At 33.0% G+C, this 12846-nt stretch overlaps 9 non-coding genes across 9 annotated transcripts; all 9 read right to left on the bottom strand.

The window, feature by feature from the left end:
• Positions 1–497: 497 nt before the first annotated feature.
• On the bottom strand, positions 498–571 carry TRNAI-AAU (transfer RNA isoleucine (anticodon AAU)). Its single transcript has one exon. It is a non-coding gene; the product is annotated as a tRNA-Ile (tRNA).
• Positions 572–3144: 2573 nt separating this feature from the next.
• TRNAI-AAU (transfer RNA isoleucine (anticodon AAU)) lies at positions 3145–3218 on the bottom strand. The gene has a single exon. It is a non-coding gene; the product is annotated as a tRNA-Ile (tRNA).
• A 523-nt stretch (positions 3219–3741) lies between these two features.
• TRNAI-AAU (transfer RNA isoleucine (anticodon AAU)) lies at positions 3742–3815 on the bottom strand. The gene has a single exon. It is a non-coding gene; the product is annotated as a tRNA-Ile (tRNA).
• A 1379-nt stretch (positions 3816–5194) lies between these two features.
• TRNAI-AAU (transfer RNA isoleucine (anticodon AAU)) lies at positions 5195–5268 on the bottom strand. Its single transcript has one exon. It is a non-coding gene; the product is annotated as a tRNA-Ile (tRNA).
• A 1120-nt stretch (positions 5269–6388) lies between these two features.
• On the bottom strand, positions 6389–6462 carry TRNAI-AAU (transfer RNA isoleucine (anticodon AAU)). The gene has a single exon. It is a non-coding gene; the product is annotated as a tRNA-Ile (tRNA).
• A 779-nt stretch (positions 6463–7241) lies between these two features.
• Positions 7242–7315, bottom strand: TRNAI-AAU (transfer RNA isoleucine (anticodon AAU)). Its single transcript has one exon. It is a non-coding gene; the product is annotated as a tRNA-Ile (tRNA).
• A 1121-nt stretch (positions 7316–8436) lies between these two features.
• Positions 8437–8510, bottom strand: TRNAI-AAU (transfer RNA isoleucine (anticodon AAU)). The gene has a single exon. It is a non-coding gene; the product is annotated as a tRNA-Ile (tRNA).
• Positions 8511–9630: 1120 nt separating this feature from the next.
• TRNAI-AAU (transfer RNA isoleucine (anticodon AAU)) lies at positions 9631–9704 on the bottom strand. Its single transcript has one exon. It is a non-coding gene; the product is annotated as a tRNA-Ile (tRNA).
• A 523-nt stretch (positions 9705–10227) lies between these two features.
• Positions 10228–10301, bottom strand: TRNAI-AAU (transfer RNA isoleucine (anticodon AAU)). Its single transcript has one exon. It is a non-coding gene; the product is annotated as a tRNA-Ile (tRNA).
• Between the last annotated feature and the right edge of the window lie 2545 nt (positions 10302–12846).

Genomic DNA, 12846 nt, shown 5'->3' with positions numbered 1-12846 from the left:
GCATATGAAGAAGTGGTAATGTCAGTGAACCCCAGATAGTTTGAAAGCTTATTTTCAGCTGTTTACCCATAAGGTATATTTATATATTATCGACATGAAGAAACAAATATCACAAAAAAATCAATACAAATGAGATTTTCATTCTTACTGTTAAAACTTAGAACCATTAATGTATTTTATATGTGGTTTAGCAATAAAAAACAGTTCATCATCTATATTAAATTAATTCATCTACTCATTCTATCAGCTTCTGCTCAAAGGAAATATAGAGATAAATATCAGACAGAAGAAAATGCTTGTAATAAATGAGAGATTTAGTTACTTAGTGTTAGAACTTTGAACCATTAATGGATGTTCAAGGCACTTTAACATTAATAGATAATTCCACATCTATATCAAATTGATTCAACTAATGATTCTAGCAGCTCTTGCTCCAAAGAGATATACAGATAACATAGAGACAGAAGAAAAAGCATCTTTTATTTAACACAGAAACTTGGCCTGTACAGGGATCGAACCTGTGACCTTGGCGTTATTAGCACCACGCTCTAACCAACTGAGCTAACAGGCCGCTGTCCGTGCTGGGCTGGGGGACAAGCATATGAAGAAGTGGTAATGTCAGTGAACCCCAGATAGTTTGAAAGCTTATTTTCAGCTGTTTACCCATAAGGTATATTTATATATTATCGACATGAAGAAACAAATATCACAAAAAAATCAATACAAATGAGATTTTCATTCTTAGTGTTAAAACGTAGAACCATTAATGTATTTTCTATGTGGTTTAGCAATAAAAAACAGTTCATCATCTATATTAAATTAATTCATCTACTCATTCAATCAGCTTCTGCTCAAAGGAAATATAGAGATAAATATCAGACAGAAGAAAATGCTTGTAATAAATGAGAGATTTAGTTACTTAGTGTTAGAACTTTGAACCATTAATGGATGTTCAAGGCACTTTAACATTAATATATAATTCCACATCTATATCAAATTGATTCAACTAATGATTCTGGCAGCTCTTGCTCCAAAGAGATATACAGATAACAAAGAGACAGAAGAAAAAGCATCTTTTATTTAACACAGAAACTTGGCCTGTACAGGGATCGAACCTGTGACCTTGGCGTTATTAGCACCACGCTCTAACCAACTGAGCTAACAGGCTGCTGTTCGTGCTGGGCTGGGGGACAAGCATATGAAGAATTGCTAGTGTCAGTGAACCCCAGATAGTTTGAAAGCTTATTTTCAGCTGTTTACCCATAAGGTATATTTATATATTATCGACATGAAGAAACAAATATCACAAAAAAATCAATACAAATGAGATTTTCATTCTTAGTGTTAAAACTTAGAACCATTAATGTATTTTCAATGTGGTTTAGCAATAAATAACAGTTCATCATCTATATTAAATTAATTCATCTACTCATTCTATCAGCTCCTGCTCAAAGGAAATATAGAGATAAACATCAGACAGAAGAAAATGCTTGTAATAAATGAGAGATTTAGTTACTTAGTGTTAGAACTTACAACCATTAATGGATGTTCAAGGCACTTTAACATTAATATATAATTCCACATCTATATCAAATTGATTCAACTAATGATTCTAGCAGCTCTTGCTCCAAAGAGATATACAGATAACAAAGAGACAGAAGAAAAAGCTTCTTTTATTTAACACAGAAACTTGGCCTGTACAGGGATCGAACCTGTGACCTTGGCGTTATTAGCACCACGCTCTAACCATCTGAGCTAACAGGCCGCCGCTCGTGCTGGGCTGGGGGACAAGCATATGAAGAATTGCCAATGTCAGTGAACCCCAGATAGTTTGAAAGCTTATTTTCAGCTGTTTACCCATAAGGTATATTTATATATTATCGACATGAAGAAACAAATATCACAAAAAAATCAATACAAATGAGATTTTCAATCTTAGTGTTAAAACTTAGAACCATTAATGTTTTTTCCATGTGGTTTAGCAATAAATAACAGTTCATAATCTATATTAAATTAATTCATCTACTCATTCTATCAGCTTCTGCTCAAAGGAAATATAGATTTAAACAAGATACAGAAGAAAATGCATCTATTTCAACATTAAAGCAGCGTTAAGTGTTTGCTTGGAGAGTGGTAGAAAGTATGTTCTTGCCATTTTTAACTTCATGTTCTAACAGAATCAGATAATAGGCTTACTATATTTATAGCATACTACTGAAGAAATAACAGATGATGAAGTGCTACTGATTGTTAACCCGAGATAGATGGAAATCTTATATTCAGCTGTTTACATTCATGGTGTCTTTAAGCATTATCAAAAAATCAAAACTAGACTTTCCTAAATTACTTGTAATAAATGGGAGATTAATTACTTAGTGTTAGAACTTTGAACCATTAATGGGTGTTCAAGGCACTTTAACATTAATATATAATTCCACATCTATATCAAATTGATTCAACTAATGATTCTAGCAGCTCTTGCTCCAAAGAGATATACAGATAACAAAGAGACACAAGAAAAAGCATCTTTTATTTAACACAGAAACTTGGCCAGTACAGGGATCGAACCTGTGACCTTGGCGTTATTAGCACCACGCTCTAACCAACTGAGCTAACAGGCCGCTGTTTGTGCTTGGCTGGGGGACAAGCATATGAAGAATTGCTAATGTCAGTGAACCCCAGATAGTTTGAAAGCTTATTTTCAGCTGTTTACCCATAAGGTATATTTATATATTATCGACATGAAGAAACAAATATCACAAAAAAATCAATACAAATGAGATTTTCATTCTTAGTGTTAAAACTTAGAACCATTAATGTATGTTCTATGTGGTTTAGCAATAAATAACAGTTCATCATCTATATTAAATTAATTCATCTACTCATTCTATCAGCTCCTGCTCAAAGGAAATATAGAGCTAAACATCAGACAGAAGAAAATGCTTGTAATAAATGAGAGATTTAGTTACTTAGTGTTAGAACTTACAACCATTAATGGATGTTCAAGGCACTTTAACATTAATATATAATTCCACATCTATATCAAATTGATTCAACTAATGATTCTAGCAGCTCTTGCTCCAAAGAGATATACAGTTAACAAAGAGACACAAGAAAAAGCATCTTTTTTTTAACACAGAAACTTGGCCTGTACAGGGATCGAACCTGTGACCTTGGCGTTATTAGCACCACGCTCTAACCAACTGAGCTAACAGGCCGCCGTTCGTGCTGGGCTGGGGGACAAGCATATGAAGAATTGCGAATGTCAGCCAACCCCAGATAGTTTGAAAGCTTATTTTCAGCTGTTTACCCAGAAGGTATATTTATATATTATCGACATGAAGAAACAAATATCACAAAAAAATCAATACAAATGAGATTTTCATTCTTAGTGTTAAAACTGAGAACCATTAATGTATTTTCTATGTGGTTTAGCAATAAATAACAGTTTATCATCTATATTAAATTAATTCATCTACTCATTCTATCAGCTTCTGCTCAAAGGAAATATAGAGATAAACATCAGACAGAAGAAAATGCTTGTAATAAATGAGAGATTTAGTTACTTAGTGTTAGAACTTACAACCATTAATGGATGTTCAAGGCACTTTAACATTAATATATAATTCCACATCTATATCAAATTGATTCAACTAATGATTCTAGCAGCTCTTGCTCCAAAGAGATATACAGTTAACAAAGAGACACAAGAAAAAGCATCTTTTATTTAACACAGAAACTTGGCCTGTACAGGGATCGAACCTGTGACCTTGGCGTTATTAGCACCACGCTCTAACCAACTGAGCTAACAGGCCTCTGTTTGTGCTGGGCTGGGGGACAAGCATATGAAGAAGTGCTAATGTCAGTGAACCCCAGATAGTTTGAAAGCTTATTTTCAGCTGTTTACCCATAAGGTATATTTATATATTATCGACATGAAGAAACAAATATCACAAAAAAATCAATACAAATGAGATTTTCATTCATAGTGTTAAAACTTAGAACCATTAATGTATTTTCTATGTGGTTTAGCAATAAATAACAGTTCATCATCTATATTAAATTAATTCATCTACTCATTCTATCAGCTTCTGCTCAAAGGAAATATAGATTTAAACAAGATACAGAAAAAAATGCATCTATTTCAACATTAAAGCAGCGTTAAGTGTTTGCTTGGAGAGTGGTAGAAAGTATGTTCTTGGTATTTTTAACTTCATGTTCTAACAGAATCAGATAATAGGCTTACTATATTTATAGCATACTACTGAAGAAATAACAGATGATGAAGTGCTACTGATTGTTAACCCGAGATAGATGGAAATCTTATATTCAGCTGTTTACATTCATGGTGTCTTTAAGCATTATCAAAAAATCAAAACTAGACTTTCCTAAATTACTTGTAATAAATGGGAGATTAATTACTTAGTGTTAGAACTTTGAACCATTAATGAATATTCAAGGCACTTTAACATTAATATATAATTCCACATCTACATCAAATTGATTAATGTAATGATTCTAGCAGCTCTTGCTCCAAAAAGATATACAGTTAACAAAGAGACACAAGAAAAAGCATCTTTTATTTAACACAGAAACGTGGCCTGTACAGGGATTGAACCTGTGACCTTGGCGTTATTAGCACCACGCTCTAACCAACTGAGCTAACAGGCCACTGTTTGTGCTGGGCTGGGGGACAAGCATATGAAGAAGTGCGAATGTCAGTGAACCCCAGATAGTTTGAAAGGTTATTTTCAGCTGTTTACCCATAAGGTATATTTATATATTATTGACATGAAGAAATAAATATCACCAAAAAATCAATACAAATGAGATTTTTATTCTTAGTGTTAAAACTTAGAACCATTAATGTATTTTCTATGTGGTTTAGCAATAAACAATAATTCATCAACTATATTAAATTGATTCATCTAATCATTCTATCAGCTTCTGCCCAAAGGAAATATAGAGATAAACATCAGACAGAAGAAAATGCTTGTAATAAATGAGAGATTTAGTTACTTAGTGTTAGAACTTACAACCATTAATGGATGTTCAAGGCACTTTAACATTAATATATAATTCCACATCTATATCAAATTGATTCAACTAATGATTCTAGCAGCTCTTGCTCCAAAGAGATATACAGATAACAAAGAGACACAAGAAAAAGCATCTTTTATTTAACACAGAAACTTGGCCTGTACAGGGATCGAACCTGTGACCTTGGCGTTATTAGCACCACGCTCTAACCAACTGAGCTAACAGGCCGCTGTTCGTGCTGGGCTGGGGGACAAGCAGATGAAGAATTGCTAGTGTCAGTGAACCCCAGATAGTTTGAAAGCTTATTTTCAGCTGTTTACCCATAAGGTATATTTATATATTATCGACATGAAGAAACAAATATCACAAAAAAATCAATACAAATGAGATTTTCATTCTTAGTGTTAAAACTTAGAACCATTAATGTATTTTCTATGTGGTTTAGCAATAAAAAACAGTTCATCATCTATATTAAATTAATTCATCTACTCATTCTATCAGCTTCTGCTCAAAGGAAATATAGAGATAAATATCAGACAGAAGAAAATGCTTGTAATAAATGAGAGATTTAGTTACTTAGTGTTAGAACTTTGAACCATTAATGGATGTTCAAGGCACTTTAACATTAATATATAATTCCACATCTATATCAAATTGATTCAACTAATGATTCTGGCAGCTCTTGCTCCAAAGAGATATACAGATAACAAAGAGACAGAAGAAAAAGCATCTTTTATTTAACACAGAAACTTGGCCTGTACAGGGATCGAACCTGTGACCTTGGCGTTATTAGCACCACGCTCTAACCAACTGAGCTAACAGGCTGCTGTTCGTGCTGGGCTGGGGGACAAGCATATGAAGAATTGCTAGTGTCAGTGAACCCCAGATAGTTTGAAAGCTTATTTTCAGCTGTTTACCCATAAGGTATATTTATATATTATCGACATGAAGAAACAAATATCACAAAAAAATCAATACAAATGAGATTTTCATTCTTAGTGTTAAAACTTAGAACCATTAATGTATTTTCAATGTGGTTTAGCAATAAAAAACAGTTCATCATCTATATTAAATTAATTCATCTACTCATTCTATCAGCTTCTGCTCAAAGGAAATATAGAGATAAATATCAGACAGAAGAAAATGCTTGTAATAAATGAGAGATTTAGTTACTTAGTGTTAGAACTTTGAACCATTAATGGATGTTCAAGGCACTTTAACATTAATATATAATTCCACATCTATATCAAATTGATTCAACTAATGATTCTAGCAGCTCTTGCTCCAAAGAGATATACAGATAACAAAGAGACAGAAGAAAAAGCATCTTTTATTTAACACAGAAACTTGGCCTGTACAGGGATCGAACCTGTGACCTTGGCGTTATTAGCACCACGCTCTAACCAACTGAGCTAACAGGCCGCCGCTCGTGCTGTGCTGGGGGACAAGCATATGAAGAATCGCCAATGTCAGTGAACCCCAGATAGTTTGAAAGCTTATTTTCAGCTGTTTACCCATAAGGTATATTTATATATTATCGACATGAAGAAACAAATATCACAAAAAAATCAATACAAATGAGATTTTCAATCTTAGTGTTAAAACTTAGAACCATTAATGTATTTTCCATGTGGTTTAGCAATAAATAACAGTTCATCATCTATATTAAATTAATTCATTTACTCATTCTATCAGCTTCTGCTCCAAGGAAATATAGATTTAAACAAGATACAGAAGAAAATGCATCTATTTCAACATTAAAGCAGCGTTAAGTGTTTGCTTCGAGAGTGGTAGAAAGTATGTTCTTGGCATTTTTAACTTCATGTTCTAACAGAATCAGATAATAGGCTTACTATATTTATAGCATACTACTGAAGAAATAACAGATGATGAAGTGCTACTGATTGTTAACCCGAGATAGATGGAAATCTTATATTCAGCTGTTTACATTCATGGTGTCTTTAAGCATTATCAAAAAATCTAAACTAGACTTTCCTAAATTACTTGTAATAAATGGGAGATTAATTACTTAGTGTTAGAACTTTGAACCATTAATGAATATTCAAGGCACTTTAACATTAATATGTAATTCCACATCTATATAAAATTTATTAATCGAATCTTTCTAGCAGCTCTTGCTCCAAAGAGGTATACAGTTAACAATGAGAGATAATAAAAAGCTTTCTTTTAACTCAGACACCTGGCCTGTACAGGGATCGAACCTGTGACCTTGGCGTTATTAGCACCACGCTCTAACCAACTGAGCTAACAGGCCACTGTGTGCACAGTGATGGGGGACAAGCATATGAAGAAGTGCTAATGACAGTGAACCCCAGATAGTTGGAATGCTTATTTTCAGCAGTTTACCTTTAAGATATATTTATATATTATCAACATGAAAAAACCAATATGAAATAAAAACTCAATATAAACGAGATTTTCATACTTAGTGTTAAAACTTAGAGCCATTAAAGTATTTTCCATCTGTTTTAGCAATAAACAATAATTCATCAACTATATTAAATTGATTCATCTAATAATTCTATCAGCTTCTGCCCAAAGGAAATATAGAGATAAACATCAGCCAGAAGAAAATGCTTGTAATAAATGAGAGATTTAGTTACTTAGTGTTAGAACTTACAACCAATAATGGATGTTCAAGGCACTTTAACATTAATATATAATTCCACATCAACATCAAATTGATTAATGTAATGATTCTAGCAGCTCTTGCTCCAAAGAGATATACAGTTAACAAAGTGTCACAAGAAAAAGCATCTTTTATTTAACACAGAAACTTGGCCTGTACAGGGATCGAACCTGTGACCTTGGCATTATTAGCACCACGCTCTAACCAACTGAGCTAACAGGCCGCCGTCCGTGCTGTGCTGGGGGACAAGCATATGAAGAAGTGGTAATGTCAGTGAACCCCAGATAGTTTGAAAGCTTATTTTCAGCTGTTTACCCATAAGGTATATTTATATATTATCGACATGAAGAAACAAATATCACAAAAAAATCAATACAAATGAGATTTTCATTCTTACTGTTAAAACTTAGAACCATTAATGTATTTTATATGTGGTTTAGCAATAAAAAACAGTTCATCATCTATATTAAATTAATTCATCTACTCATTCTATCAGCTTCTGCTCAAAGGAAATATAGAGATAAATATCAGACAGAAGAAAATGCTTGTAATAAATGAGAGATTTAGTTACTTAGTGTTAGAACTTTGAACCATTAATGGATGTTCAAGGCACTTTAACATTAATAGATAATTCCACATCTATATCAAATTGATTCAACTAATGATTCTAGCAGCTCTTGCTCCAAAGAGATATACAGATAACATAGAGACAGAAGAAAAAGCATCTTTTATTTAACACAGAAACTTGGCCTGTACAGGGATCGAACCTGTGACCTTGGCGTTATTAGCACCACGCTCTAACCAACTGAGCTAACAGGCCGCTGTCCGTGCTGGGCTGGGGGACAAGCATATGAAGAAGTGGTAATGTCAGTGAACCCCAGATAGTTTGAAAGCTTATTTTCAGCTGTTTACCCATAAGGTATATTTATATATTATCGACATGAAGAAACAAATATCACAAAAAAATCAATACAAATGAGATTTTCATTCTTAGTGTTAAAACGTAGAACCATTAATGTATTTTCTATGTGGTTTAGCAATAAAAAACAGTTCATCATCTATATTAAATTAATTCATCTACTCATTCAATCAGCTTCTGCTCAAAGGAAATATAGAGATAAATATCAGACAGAAGAAAATGCTTGTAATAAATGAGAGATTTAGTTACTTAGTGTTAGAACTTTGAACCATTAATGGATGTTCAAGGCACTTTAACATTAATATATAATTCCACATCTATATCAAATTGATTCAACTAATGATTCTGGCAGCTCTTGCTCCAAAGAGATATACAGATAACAAAGAGACAGAAGAAAAAGCATCTTTTATTTAACACAGAAACTTGGCCTGTACAGGGATCGAACCTGTGACCTTGGCGTTATTAGCACCACGCTCTAACCAACTGAGCTAACAGGCTGCTGTTCGTGCTGGGCTGGGGGACAAGCATATGAAGAATTGCTAGTGTCAGTGAACCCCAGATAGTTTGAAAGCTTATTTTCAGCTGTTTACCCATAAGGTATATTTATATATTATCGACATGAAGAAACAAATATCACAAAAAAATCAATACAAATGAGATTTTCATTCTTAGTGTTAAAACTTAGAACCATTAATGTATTTTCAATGTGGTTTAGCAATAAAAAACAGTTCATCATCTATATTAAATTAATTCATCTACTCATTCTATCAGCTTCTGCTCAAAGGAAATATAGAGATAAATATCAGACAGAAGAAAATGCTTGTAATAAATGAGAGATTTAGTTACTTAGTGTTAGAACTTTGAACCATTAATGGATGTTCAAGGCACTTTAACATTAATATATAATTCCACATCTATATCAAATTGATTCAACTAATGATTCTGGCAGCTCTTGCTCCAAAGAGATATACAGATAACAAAGAGACAGAAGAAAAAGCATCTTTTATTTAACACAGAAACTTGGCCTGTACAGGGATCGAACCTGTGACCTTGGCGTTATTAGCACCACGCTCTAACCAACTGAGCTAACAGGCCGCCGTTCGTGCTGGGCTGGGGGACAAGCATATGAAGAATTGCGAATGTCAGCCAACCCCAGATAGTTTGAAAGCTTATTTTCAGCTGTTTACCCAGAAGGTATATTTATATATTATCGACATGAAGAAACAAATATCACAAAAAAATCAATACAAATGAGATTTTCATTCTTAGTGTTAAAACTGAGAACCATTAATGTATTTTCTATGTGGTTTAGCAATAAATAACAGTTTATCATCTATATTAAATTAATTCATCTACTCATTCTATCAGCTTCTGCTCAAAGGAAATATAGAGATAAACATCAGACAGAAGAAAATGCTTGTAATAAATGAGAGATTTAGTTACTTAGTGTTAGAACTTACAACCATTAATGGATGTTCAAGGCACTTTAACATTAATATATAATTCCACATCTATATCAAATTGATTCAACTAATGATTCTAGCAGCTCTTGCTCCAAAGAGATATACAGTTAACAAAGAGACACAAGAAAAAGCATCTTTTATTTAACACAGAAACTTGGCCTGTACAGGGATCGAACCTGTGACCTTGGCGTTATTAGCACCACGCTCTAACCAACTGAGCTAACAGGCCTCTGTTTGTGCTGGGCTGGGGGACAAGCATATGAAGAAGTGCTAATGTCAGTGAACCCCAGATAGTTTGAAAGCTTATTTTCAGCTGTTTACCCATAAGGTATATTTATATATTATCGACATGAAGAAACAAATATCACAAAAAAATCAATACAAATGAGATTTTCATTCATAGTGTTAAAACTTAGAACCATTAATGTATTTTCTATGTGGTTTAGCAATAAATAACAGTTCATCATCTATATTAAATTAATTCATCTACTCATTCTATCAGCTTCTGCTCAAAGGAAATATAGATTTAAACAAGATACAGAAAAAAATGCATCTATTTCAACATTAAAGCAGCGTTAAGTGTTTGCTTGGAGAGTGGTAGAAAGTATGTTCTTGGTATTTTTAACTTCATGTTCTAACAGAATCAGATAATAGGCTTACTATATTTATAGCATACTACTGAAGAAATAACAGATGATGAAGTGCTACTGATTGTTAACCCGAGATAGATGGAAATCTTATATTCAGCTGTTTACATTCATGGTGTCTTTAAGCATTATCAAAAAATCAAAACTAGACTTTCCTAAATTACTTGTAATAAATGGGAGATTAATTACTTAGTGTTAGAACTTTGAACCATTAATGAATATTCAAGGCACTTTAACATTAATATATAATTCCACATCTACATCAAATTGATTAATGTAATGATTCTAGCAGCTCTTGCTCCAAAAAGATATACAGTTAACAAAGAGACACAAGAAAAAGCATCTTTTATTTAACACAGAAACGTGGCCTGTACAGGGATTGAACCTGTGACCTTGGCGTTATTAGCACCACGCTCTAACCAACTGAGCTAACAGGCCACTGTTTGTGCTGGGCTGGGGGACAAGCATATGAAGAAGTGCTAATGTCAGTGAACCCCAGATAGTTTGAAAGGTTATTTTCAGCTGTTTACCCATAAGGTATATTTATATATTATTGACATGAAGAAATAAATATCACCAAAAAATCAATACAAATGAGATTTTTATTCTTAGTGTTAAAACTTAGAACCATTAATGTATTTTCTATGTGGTTTAGCAATAAACAATAATTCATCAACTATATTAAATTGATTCATCTAATCATTCTATCAGCTTCTGCCCAAAGGAAATATAGAGATAAACATCAGACAGAAGAAAATGCTTGTAATAAATGAGAGATTTAGTTACTTAGTGTTAGAACTTACAACCATTAATGGATGTTCAAGGCACTTTAACATTAATATATAATTCCACATCTATATCAAATTGATTCAACTAATGATTCTAGCAGCTCTTGCTCCAAAGAGATATACAGATAACAAAGAGACACAAGAAAAAGCATCTTTTATTTAACACAGAAACTTGGCCAGTACAGGGATCGAACCTGTGACCTTGGCGTTATTAGCACCACGCTCTAACCAACTGAGCTAACAGGCCGCTGTTTGTGCTTGGCTGGGGGACAAGCATATGAAGAATTGCTAATGTCAGTGAACCCCAGATAGTTTGAAAGCTTATTTTCAGCTGTTTACCCATAAGGTATATTTATATATTATCGACATGAAGAAACAAATATCACAAAAAAATCAATACAAATGAGATTTTCATTCTTAGTGTTAAAACTTAGAACCATTAATGTATGTTCTATGTGGTTTAGCAATAAATAACAGTTCATCATCTATATTAAATTAATTCATCTACTCATTCTATCAGCTCCTGCTCAAAGGAAATATAGAGATAAACATCAGACAGAAGAAAATGCTTGTAATAAATGAGAGATTTAGTTACTTAGTGTTAGAACTTACAACCATTAATGGATGTTCAAGGCACTTTAACATTAATATATAATTCCACATCTATATCAAATTGATTCAACTACTAGCAGCTCTTGCTCCAAAGAGATATACAGTTAACAAAGAGACACAAGAAAAAGCATCTTTTTTTTAACACAGAAACTTGGCCTGTACAGGGATCGAACCTGTGACCTTGGTGTTATTAGCACCACGCTCTAACCAACTGAGCTAACAGGCCGCCGTTAGTGCTGTGCTGGGGGACAAGCATATGCAGAACTGCTAATGTCAGTGAACCCCAGATAGTTTGAAAGCTTATTTTCAGCTGTTTACCCATAAGGTATATTTATATATTATCGACATGAAGAAACAAATATCACAAAAAAATCAATACAAATGAGATTTTCATTCTTAGTGTTAAAACTTAGAACCATTAATGTATGTTCTATGTGGTTTAGCAATAAATAACAGTTCATCATCTATATTAAATTAATTCATCTACTTATTCTATCAGCTCCTGCTCAAAGGAAATATAGAGATAAACATCAGACAGAAGAAAATGCTTGGAATAAATGAGAGATTTAGTTACTTAGTGTTAGAACTTACAACCATTAATGGATGTTCAAGGCACTTTAACATTAATATATAATTCCACATCTATATCAAATTGATTCAACTAATGATTCTAGCAGCTCTTGCTCCAAAGAGATATACAGATAACAAAGAGACAGAAGAAAAAGCA

Source organism: Triturus cristatus, chromosome 5_1 (assembly GCF_964204655.1).
Source record: "Triturus cristatus chromosome 5_1, aTriCri1.1, whole genome shotgun sequence".
Taxonomy (NCBI): domain Eukaryota; kingdom Metazoa; phylum Chordata; class Amphibia; order Caudata; family Salamandridae; genus Triturus; species Triturus cristatus.
Note: the sequence above shows the minus strand (reverse complement) of the source record. Positions and strands in the feature narration are given on the sequence as shown.